Source organism: Symsagittifera roscoffensis, chromosome 9 (assembly GCF_963678635.1).
Source record: "Symsagittifera roscoffensis chromosome 9, txSymRosc1.1, whole genome shotgun sequence".
Taxonomy (NCBI): domain Eukaryota; kingdom Metazoa; phylum Xenacoelomorpha; order Acoela; family Convolutidae; genus Symsagittifera; species Symsagittifera roscoffensis.
Genome location: NC_087070.1, coordinates 20,836,495 through 20,848,429, shown reverse-complemented (window position 1 = coordinate 20,848,429; position 11,935 = coordinate 20,836,495). Strand labels below are relative to the sequence as shown.

Here is an 11,935-nt window from a genome sequence, read left to right as displayed (position 1 = left end):
TCGACACCCGTCTCTAAGTGATACAGCTATGCCTCTGATGACAAACTGTCGAGTTAGATAGAGTTTCAACTTTCGAACAAGTTTGGTTGAACTTAAAGCGTCGAGTATCGGCCAGCCTCCTAACCTTTTAGGAGAAAGAATGCTTACATGCTCGATAGAGTTCGACATTTTATCATCAGGATACATACTTGTGACTATCAATTCAGCAGATCAAATGATAGAAGTCAATCACTCAAAAACAAACAATACAAAACGACGAATACTGCCATATCAGCTAATGAAAACCAGCCACACAATGACCCTCAGATAAGTCGCGTTGTTTTCTTGATTTAAGTAGCCCAAAACTATCGCCCAAAGCAAGTATGGTTTGCTTATCTGGTTCTGACAACGGAGTTCAGCCCTTTTGGACCAATCTTTGAATTCAAAATCGGCTGACCCCCATACTTCGGGAGAAAGGATTGACAATGAAACTATACCATGACAACCGATGATGTTGGAAGAGCTTCGACGGATAGCTGCAGTTAAGAGGTAAAGCGATGCGTAGAGAATGGATTGACTGACGCGACTAAAACAATTGAGTCTTCCAAAATTTAAGATCTCAAGTTATTCGTAAATTTCTTAAATTATTCTTACTCCTATGTTTTGGTTCAAATCTCTTCTGGTTAGTAATTTACGCTGTTTACTTTCTGATTACCATAAAAATATATAAAATTGGTTTATGGTACACTTGTTGTTAGTGATCGATACCACAGCGCTTATCTGCCCAGGGGAGTTCCAAGTTTGTTTTTCATATTTAGATTTGAATAGGTTATCATTTAGTTTACTTTTATTATTGATTTTGCAAGTGCCTATGCCAGTGTCTACAACCATCGGATGATGGCTCTATCCGTTGCTAAAAAACAGGAGAGAAAATAAAATCAATCCAATTCACCACTTATCTTTCAACACATTCCAATCTGACCCAAGGTTCCAAAAGCATCACTCAAGTCAGTTGTGTAAGTATCAGTTTTAACCTTAGACTTAGACGTAGTTTATGGTTCTTCTAAATTCAGACTAGATATATCCTTGGCGTTTTAACTTTTATCACTTTGACATTAAAGATATTATTACATCAAGAGATAACCCACTCTACTTCCCCATCCGCCATCTCATAGTTTATAGTTTGCTTCTTGAATTACAGCTTTTCTTCCGGGCCCTTGATTTCCTCTACTTTTCCAAGTTTTCCCTCTAATCCCGGGGTCTGATTATATAACTGATGACATCTTCTGAAAATTAATTATTTCCTTATTTATCTTTTTTTTAGATTTTCAAAGTGCTAATATAATTATCTAAAAATAACTGAAACAAAATTGTCAGATGAAATAATTTTTGAAAAAATATGTCATTGCCTTGAAGTTTGCTAAATTTCCGTAATTGTTTCGTAAGTATTGAATAATTATGTAACTAGTTTTAGCTGATTTGTATTATTGCTGGGTTGTACTACGTACCACCAGATTTAGCAGATTTTTTCTGTTCAGATCCACGTGTGTTATTTTTTTTCATATAAATTATTGGCAGAACTGCAAAACAGGATTCTAGTTTCCAGCGTCAAGCTGAATAGATGAGGGGCCTTCAGGGGAATATATAGTACTTCTACCTTTGGGTCGAAATATTTGATGATTGGGGTGAAAGCTATTAAACACAAGGATAGCCGGTTGCGGTGCAAGTAGCACAGAATTTTCCGACCATATTCCTATAAAAAGAAGATTTTTGAAAAATTTCTTCTAATTGTCGTTTTAAGTGGGCTGTGGGAATCCAAAACTATACGATCGCATAGAGAATAGGTGAATTAGGAATGATCGACAAAATTTGTTTCAAAAATTGAATACCAAACTAATTCTAAAATTTTTTTCTTATCGTTCCGACCGTTGAAATTGAGGAAAAATTTTGTATTCTGGTGTGTTTTAGTGTTTATTCCGACCATTGAAAATGGGGAGAAAAGTTGGTGTTCCAGTTTTTTTTCCACGCAAAATCAGGTGCAACAAATAATCATCGGAAACTGTCGAGTGATATATCATGCTAAAGCCTTTTTAGTCGTGATTCGAACTACATATAAAATTTTAGAATTTTTTTCACAGTGTCGAAAAACCGGTTCAAAATTTTGATTTTTGGTTTACCGTAAATTCTTAGTTTATTTTCAAGTAAATGAAGTTATTGGAGTTTTTAGCGCAATTTTGGGTAATAAAAACTTGAAAATTTAAATAATTTTCGTTTTTCTAGTAATTTTTTTTCAAAAACTGTTTTCCAATGGACCTATTTTACTATGACTCTCAGATATGCCTACATTCTATTTTTACTTCAGATCTTTTTATCAAAATATGCAGAAAAAAACGAAGCTAATTTAAAAAAAAAATTGTATTTTTTAAGACTGTGGTCGGAACATTCTCTGCTATTGCTCAGTAACCGGCTATCCTTGTTTTGTTTTGTTTTCCATGCAAAATCAAGAACCACAAACTTTTATTGAACCGGGTTGAGTAACCTATCATTTTAAAACCCTTTCAGTCGTGACTAAAAATTACAAAAAGTTTTAGTGTCGAGAAAATCAGGCTTAACATTTTTTATAGTCTAAATTCGAGCAAGTAAAGCAATCGAATAACGTTCGTTATGTATGAAAAATACCATTAAAGGCTTAAAAAGATTAATTTCACCATGAAAATTCATAATTTTGGATGCTCTAAACAGTTTTTAGTTAAAAAAATAGTACAAAAATTAGTGCAAAAAATTGAAAAAAAAATCAACGTTTTTTTAAACAAACTTTCATCTCTTTTGTTCATTTCTTTTTTTGACGATAATTGTAGCCGTTTATACCTAATTCATTAAATTTAAACGCGTTTAAGTAACTCTATCATCCCACGACGTACAACATAAGACACTAAAGTTGAAATTTTTTTTGAGAGTGTAGTCGGAACATTCTGTGCTACTTGAACAGAATCAGCTATCCTTGTTTTTTATACAATAGTTTTAATTATTCTAAGAAAACCTTTTTCTTAAAAAAGCGCTGAAAGAAACATCTAAAACTGTGCTCGCTAAATCTCCGTAGGATGAATTTAAAACCGAAAAATCAATAATAATTTCATATTCTCGGCAATACAAAATTGATCGGCAATATTGATAATATCATCCAAAATTTGCTGTAAAACAAGTTCATAACTTCACCAAAAGTCTGCTCCAATAAAAATATTGGCGAAAGCTACCCACAAGAACCGGTCGGTAATTTCTTTGAGAGAAATTGCTCTTTTTGGCGGTCAGCCTTAATCAAGGCTGAACCGAATTAGAACCAAAAACAGTTAAAATAGGATATAGCCCCTTTTTTTAGTATATTACTACATGAGCAGGTGGGGGAATCGAACCTACGTCAACTGTCATGTCTCTATAGTCGGCGTTACGTTACTTTAGCTTAGGCCGCTCGGCCAACTGTTCTTTTTTTATGCATTTAAACTCTTGTTTTATATGTATCTATACTTTGTTTTACATTTGCGTTGCAACATCCTCTCCCCGCCTGAAGAAGGAAGAACCGGAGCGAGCTTAACGGTCAGCCGAGTGACTTCACGGGTGCGGTCTTAACAAGGGCGGATCGGGCGCAACCGTCCTGTCCGTAGTTTAGCTTGACGATTCGGGCGAGAGGGTAGTACTCACGCGGACTATCGGGCTCAATCACCCAAACGAGATTGCCTGTCTTAAGAGTGGAGTCAGAATGAGTGTCCCACTTGACACGCTTATTCAGTGAGGGAACATATTCTCGAAGCCAACGAGAACAAATCGCGTTAGCATATGACTGCGCTCGCTTCTAACTCACGTGAATCAGTACTAACGGGAGTGATTGGCCTCGAAATCAAAGCCTGCTCAACTGAGCAGAGTGTTGTTCCTAACACATCTTCGGTGACTCGTCTACTGCCTTGTATATCGTAAAGCACGCGCTTCACGTTTCGGACGAGGCGCTCCCACGAGCCGCCATGATGGGGTGGGCCTGGCGGGTTAAATTTCCAAGTTACACCTTTGTGTGTAAAAATGGTCGGAGCCATACCATTCCAGCTCTTGATGCAGGCAACTAATTCTTTTTCTGCACCAAAGAAGTTCGTGCCGTTGTCCGATCAGATCGTGCTTGGTGTACCACGACGCGCAATGAACCGTTCAATGCCCATGACACAAGAACTAGTGTCCAGAGATGGTACAATCTCAAGGTGTACAGCCCTGGTGGTGAGGCAAGTGAAAAGAAATCCCCATCTTTTTTCAGTGCTTCTGCAAACCGGAACGTAAAGCGGTTCAAAGTAATCCACACCCGTATGATTAGAGCGCTTGTAATCTAAATCTTGATGAAAATGCTTATGGTGGAGGCTGCGGGCCAACAAACGAACTAGGGTATTTCGGGCGTCGAGTAATATTGGGTGCCTAGTATCAAACTCGGTATTCACTAAGCGCACGATCCGTCCGGTGGAAGGAATGATACCAGCGGGACCGATAAATGGCGAGTATGTGGCCATTTTACTACTATTCTTAATAGATTTGCCAGCGGTGAGTGTTTTCAACTCAACGGGGAAGGATTCCATCTGAACAAGATGAATCAGTTTGCTTTCGGCAAAACCAAGTTCAGTGGGGTCGGTGATTCGTAAGTCCTTACCGCGAAAATGCTTATGTAAAGGCAGCATCCTCAACATAAAAGCGACTACTCTTTTATATCTCGTAAAAGAAATGAACCTTTCCCAATTGAACCCATGTTCGGGATGTTTGATGGATGTGACATCGGTGACGAAGGAAGATGATGTCTCCAAGCAATTATCAAAATAACAAGAAAGACCCTTCAAACGAATTTTATTGATCACACGTTCGTCGGGTATAAACGGCCAATCAGTAGTCCTGAGAATGCTTGGACCAATAACCCAGCTGCTATCCTTGAGGGCTTCCGAAGAAATCCCACGCGTAGCGGTATCAGCTGGATTATTGTCGCTCAGAGCATGGTGCCGCTCATCAATAGTGGTCGATTCGAGGATTTCGCCGACACGGTTAGCGACGAAAGCAGGTAATTTTTCAGTGGAGTTTAGCCACTGCAAATCTGTAGTACTATCTGTCCATATGTAGACATAATTAATGCAGACAGTAAGGGCGGTCAGTATATCATCTTTCAGTCGTGTGGGGAGCAGAGCACCTTGAAGCTCTAGCTTTGGTATAGATAGCGCTTTCATGGGCGCAACGCGAGCTTTACCAAAGATGAAGGATATTTGAATTTTGTGCGAACTCAAAAATCCAAAAATTTTGTGCTCACGCAAAAATCCAACCGCACAGAAAACGTCCTGCGAGCTATCACCAAGCTTGTGGAGCTCAATTTGATCCACAGGTTCTGTTAAGTAACAACAGGGAATAGTCAATTGCCCTAAGAGAGGGAGACCGGAGTACCACTCGACAATCTTATCTCTTATGTCTTTCGGCAATTCGTCGTCCCAAATTTGGCCACTGATTTTTCAAGTATCTTTAAGCAAAAGACGGGCCCTAACTGTGTATGGAGCTACTAATCCAACAGGGTCAAACACAGAAGAGACGAAACTCAAGACGGTTCGTTGAGTTATTGCCTTATCGAGAGGACGATCCACGCCTCTGCTAACAACCAATGTGTCTTTGACATGGTCCCACTTAGGACCTAAGACGTGTGATGATTGTTCGGCACCGTTACATATTTCCTTGATGGTTGAAGACGACGTTTCGCAATCCTCGGGGTTCATTGCTGAAGTAATTTCATCAGCATTACTGATAAATTTAGTCAAATTAAATCCTCCCAATTTTAGTAATGAAACCAAATCGCGGTTAATTTTAATTGCATGGGTAACGTTCTCGAACGAGTCCAAGTAATCGTCCATGTAAAAGTTTTCGTTTACGACTGAGGCGGCCTCAGGTATGTGGACATACTATCAGTTGCTGTTTTTCGCATTGCAAAATTGGCGCACGTAGGCGAATCCCGTGTTCCGAATATGTGGCGAGTGTACTGGTGAACTACCACATCGGAAGTGGTATCTTCCCGCCACAAAAAACGGAGCGAAATTTGATCGCGGGTGAGGACTCCTACCTGGAGGAACATACCCTCTATATCCGCGGAGATGGCGTACTTGTGTTGACGGAACCGCAAAAATACAAAAATTAAATTTTGGAGTAGGTCCGGACCCACCCATAAGGACTTATTTAAGGACGTACTGTGAAACTTAGAAGCCCCATTAAGGGCTCGGCGCACCTTACCCGGCTTTTTCGGTTTTACGACCGGATGGTGCGGAAGACACCACTCGCAAGCGGAACGCTTACGTGGATCATGCGGTTCGGCGGTAACGACATAGCTTTTCCTAATGTCCTCTCTAATTGTGTCTGCGTATCTTTCGCGCAGTTCAGGGTCTTTACTTAACCTTCTCTTCAATGTTTTAAACTGGACGAGTGACGAGTAATAATTGTTTAGTAGACTGACATTACTATCAACCCGAATGTATTTTTCGCCATTGTGAACGGTTTCAGAGTTTAGGCTGGATAAAGCATGTTTATCTGCGGCGGAACGAGCATCGACTTGTTTGAAAGCACCATAAGAATCCTACTCGTACCAGGGTTTTAACTGGTCGTTCAAAGAAGAATCTTCAACAACACACCTGAAACACGAAGAAATAGATACAACGGACGGCGGCAACGGACCACTCATGACTCAACCTATCGGTAGGCGAACGGAACACGGTGAGTTATTATCATCTCCCATAATGAACTCAATGGATCTAACGGCGTGGTAGCAGGCTTGTCCTATAATAACTTCAACGTCCTCATAAGTATATTGAGTGGGCTTAATAGGTGCTAATTGTGGATATTTATTCCGCAAATCAGCAATATTGATTAATTCGGAACCAATCCGAATATTGTCTTTAAGATATGCACACAGAAGGAATACGAAATCACTATTATTCGGCTCGGGAGAAACTGTAAACTTGACCCTCTGAGTCTCAACGACGGTGGTTGAATTGAAACCACTAATTGACAAGTTAACGGGCTCCCCTACTAAGCCGAGACGGTTAACGAGGGACGAAGACACCCAAAAGTGAGTCGATGCACTATCACAAAGAACCAACGTCAGGAGAATGGTTACATCCGAGGATACACCAAGTGATGCAATTGGCAACAACCCTTTAGACGATTCAATGTCATGTACATCACTAACAGCAGCGTGGGTGGAAGTGTTTGTATTCTCCTTGGATTTGTCTGTTCCAGCCTTATTTGAGACATTTGAATTTTCCTTCCGAGGAAATACTTTTTTGGCTCCATGGAGCAAAACATTATGTGTGCTATCGCACTCTGATTTCGGGCACTTTTTAGCTCTAGAACATTGCCGGAAACTATGATTGCCATTGAGGCAAGCGAAGCAAAGTTTCTGTTCAGCTACGTATTTTGCTCGCTGAGTAGCATTCTTTTCCTTGAAAACAGCACAGTTCCACAATGCATGCCTACCCTTACACAAAACTCACGGCGGAAACTTAAACTTATCCTGAGCCTTACTAGTTACCTGGCTATTGGCTGCAAAATTTTTGGTTGTTTTTGGCTTAAGTGGTTCCTCGTTTTTTGCCTTAGAGTTAAGTACGTGTAATCTTTCATGCCCCTCGGCCTTTTTTTTCAACCAGCTATTAAAATCTAACAGTGTTGGTCGCTGCCAATTATGCCTATCAGTATTCATTGACCAAGCTTCCTTGAGGTTAGGCGGAAGTTTACTAACAGCTTGGTTTAACAGGTTAACACTCTTTAGATCATCGTTGAATGACAATGATTTGAAAACTGCTACGAGACCAGATATGGCAAAGGAGAAACTAATGACATTTTCCGAATTGTGCATCTTAAGTGGAGGAAAAATATTCAGCTTATCAAGATGCGCACCAACAATAGCGAGTGGTTGCCTAAACTTCCGTTGCAAGGTGGCCAGTGCATCCTTGTACATAACGCCACTGTAACTAAATTCCGCAATTGCGGTTTTTGCTTTGCCTGTGACGAGTGTTTTTAAGTATGTCAGTTTTGTATCATATGTACTCTGTTTTATATTTGCGTTGCAACAAAAGTGAAGTTTTATGAGCTTAAAATTATTTTAAAACTAGTGAATTTCCATATAACGAACATTACTCGATCGCGTATTTCGATCAAAAGTGAACTAAAAATCAAAAATGTGGAAAACAAAAAAAAGAACAAAACAAAAACACACCCGAAAACAAAGCTCATCCTCATTTGCAGGTGGTCGGAACAAAAAAAAAGAAAAAAAAAGAAAAAATTAAAACATGCCCGATTACAAAGCTCCTCCTCTTTTTCAATGTTCGATACAAAAAAAAAACTAAAACTAAAATACACCTGAATGCAAAACTCCTTCTGATTTTCAATGGTCGGAACAAAAAAAAGAAAAAACTAAAATACACCCGAATACAAAGCTTCTCATTTTCAATGGTCGGAACAAAAAAAAAGAACAAAAGAAAAAACTAAAACACGCCCGAATACACGTTCCTCCCCGTTTTTCAAATGGTCGGAACGATGACCTCTTAATTACTTTAGATTAACCGAGCTGAACCAAAAATGTTAGCTACTTGTTGCTATCACCCTCCAACCCACTGAGGGAAGTTGCAAAATAATTAAAATACATAACAAGGTGCAAGTTGCACATAATCTTTAACAGTTGAATTAGTTTTCATAGGGGGTGGAGACTCTCTTTACTAGTTATAATGAAAAGGAGGGAGATTAGTTAACTAGATTTGAAGGTTGCTTTGGTGCCATGGGTAAACGAATGTTCTAAATTGCATTGCTCTCAGTTTCTAGCAACATTGAATGTTTTAATTTCCAGAAGATTTATAACAGCTATTGGGAAACGTTTTAAACCATACATTTGGATTCAATTTAACAGAAAAGCCTACTTCTAAGACTTCTTTATGATCAAAAGATCTTGAATCGATAAAGAATAAATGTTGATCTGCAAACCATTCTGAAGTTCTAAGTTGTTGTGAAGGTTATTTGTGAATTATCATTGTAAATAGCTTACCGATACAAAATTAGCACTTGCTTGACATTAATTCCCGGCAGAAATTAATAACATCAAACATGTCATGGAATTAGGGGATAACAAACCTCTAAAATTGCGTGAAATTTTTATTAGTTGTTTATGTACTGTAGATGCTTCTGAACTGTATACTTCAGACAAATATGTACTTCATTTTTTGTAAAGAGAACCAGCTTTTAAACGTTTTTTTTTTGTTGAGCAATCTTACACGAAAAGTTTAAGAACCAAGATAATCAGAGTCTTTGAAAGTAAATTTGCAAGGTCTTCTTGCACAACATCTTCTATGGATTCTCTCACCAACACTCCCCGCACCAAAATTGTCTCAAAAGTCAACTAGTTTTTCTCGAAATGTAGTGAAAATTATACTGAGTAGTTGATCATAAGCGAGCTTTTTCGGAAGAAATTTCACCAAATCGAGTTTCTCTGAGGGCTCCTAAGACTAATTTTTGTGGTCGCAACTATTGAGTGGAGTAAAACGATTAAAAATGAAAAATACATTTTAACGAACTTTTTTTATTTAGCAAAGGAGTCTTTTTCCCAGAGATTCAACACTATAAGTTATAAGTTTGGAAAACTATCAAATGCCCAGTAGCGCATTAGGTTTATTGCGTTGTTTTGAGGGGGTTTTTTGAGTGTTTCTGTTTATGGCAAGTCACTTAAGCTGGGGGAGGAGGGGGCTTTTTACGATTGATACTTTTTGTCCATCCCATTTCACCAGCTCTAATATAACCATAAATAGTTATTCATGCACACTTTTAACTTCTTTTTCAACAACTTGTTTTATATACCAAACACTTAGAGTTGACATACATTACACAAAAGTTGAACTGGCCCGTCCGAAGAAAATGATTGATTGCTGTTTCTACTGCCAAGTGCTTTGTTTTGGTTTTCTGTTTTAAAAATCTGCGTCCAGTTTAAGCAAACAATAAAAACAAAAATCGATTCGAATTGTCTGATTTATTGATGGTCCCTCCTACCCGCTTTTTTCTCTTTCATTCGCACTTTGTTTGATTAGCTCAACACAACCAGGTGTTCCGATATTTGCGAGCGTTTGAACCGGCAGTTGCCCTGCCAGAATTTATATTTATCCATCTATTAATTAGTCTGAAGCCATCAAGATCCATTCCATATGTACACCATAAACGAAAAGCACTTCAGAAGAAGAGACAAAACGAACATTAGCTAGTTTGAACTGAAAACTTTTAATACTCAATTCAGAATTGCTGGCTTCTTGACATCATATTTATCCCAAAAAATGCGTCCTCTGAGTAGTAAACACAGTTTTATACATTAAAATGAATATTTTCTGTGAAAGTTTAAGATGTTTTAACACGATATTCAAGTTTTCGTCTAATATAGCTGTCGGCTAAAAAGACTTTCCTCTGTCGACCGCCGTTTTCAAGTTATTCTGCTTTAACCGCAGTTTAGCCAATGCGTCAAGGAAGGTAAGTCGGTGTTTAGATTACGGTTTAAAATTCGCCCCTTAGTTTAGCTTCTAGTCAATAAAAAACAGACACCGCGTTAATCCGGTGTGACTTATAGATCGCAAATTTTATAACTTGTTGGTTGTTTTATAAATAACATTCACCAAACAGATAATCTTTTGTAAGTTTAATTGTAAAAGACTTTCGTAGAAATTTTTCATTTTTTATACATCATAGTTCAATTTCAACGTTCCTTCCAAGATGAAACTTTTATCATGAAAAAATTTACCGAATCTATCTAGAAAAAATATCTACAGATTCATCAAATTGGTAAAAAGTTAGAAAAATAATAGCCGGAATGTGATTCAACCGATAAATAATTGCCTTTTTTTAAATAAAATGTTTATTTGCCATGAAAACGGCACGGCGAAACTAATTACTCATTGGGAAAAACTTTAACAATCAATTGGAGGAACAAACTTCAATTTGCTCTATACTTCAGAAACAGGTTCAGCATTCAAATTCACTTATTCATCAAAAATTTTAATGAAGTTTTCAAACGCAAGAAGATTTGCAAGCTATGAGTAACCTCCAATTATCGTTTGCTTCTAAAGTATCTAGAACAAAATTTAACGTGTAAACGTAAAAATTTCTCATGGTCCTGAAAATAATGATAAACTTATTACGCGTAAAAAAATTTAATTTAACGGTAGCAACCTAACAAATTATTCATGTGATTTTTTTCTGAGCCGTGAGTTAGTTGCTCCGACCATTTAAAAGTGTTTTACTTTACTTTTTTTGTTTTCCACACAAAATCAGGAATCCACAAATAAGTATCGGAGTGAGTCAAGTGATGTATCATAAAATAGCCCTTGATTCGAATTTCCTGAAAAATTTTCAAAAACTTTCCCAGTAGTGAGAAAAACCAATAAAAGTTATTCAAGTTTGTCTAAAAACGAGCAAAAAAAGCAAGCAAGCAGGCTTATTACAGAAGGATGAGCTGTAAAACTTTATTACAGCCGTGAAATAATAAGATTTACGCTATATACTGCCTTCTTAGTCATTTTAGCGCCTTCTCGTGAATGAAAAAAATTCAAAACATTTTAAAAACCCAATTTTAAATATATAATTATTCTATTTAGGTTCTATAACCATTTTTTTAAGAAAAAAACTGTTTTCTGTTACTCCTAACTTACGATAACTTCGGACAATTCCACAGCTTTAGGTTTTCATGCATGTCCTTTAACCCCACGGCACGTCCACCGAAAAACAACACAATTTTAAGAAAAAAACTAAGCTCTTCTTTTGTTGAATTTTTTTTTTGTGGTGGGAGCTTATTTAAGACAATTCATCTACTAAAGAAAGAACAATAAAACGAGAAGTTGAGCTCATCACAGAAAAATGCTGTTGTGCCACTTACTGAGCTTTGATC

General features: G+C 37.7%; 1 protein-coding gene across 7 annotated transcripts in view; it reads left to right on the top strand.

Moving 5' to 3' along the window:
- The first annotated feature begins 266 nt into the window (after positions 1-266).
- LOC134854256 (cholecystokinin receptor type A-like) overlaps positions 267-11,935 on the top strand; it is a 90,076-nt gene continuing 78,407 nt past the window's right edge. Inside the window, exon 1 of one of the 7 annotated variants that reach the window (XM_063870445.1) lies at positions 267-528. The gene's annotated coding sequence lies outside the window, so the exon portion shown is untranslated. Of the gene's footprint in view, positions 1,421-9,989; positions 10,525-10,651; positions 10,685-10,991; positions 11,012-11,935 lie in introns of those variants that run through there. The other 6 variants (XM_063870442.1, XM_063870440.1, XM_063870441.1 and 3 more) reach the window with 6 other exon arrangements.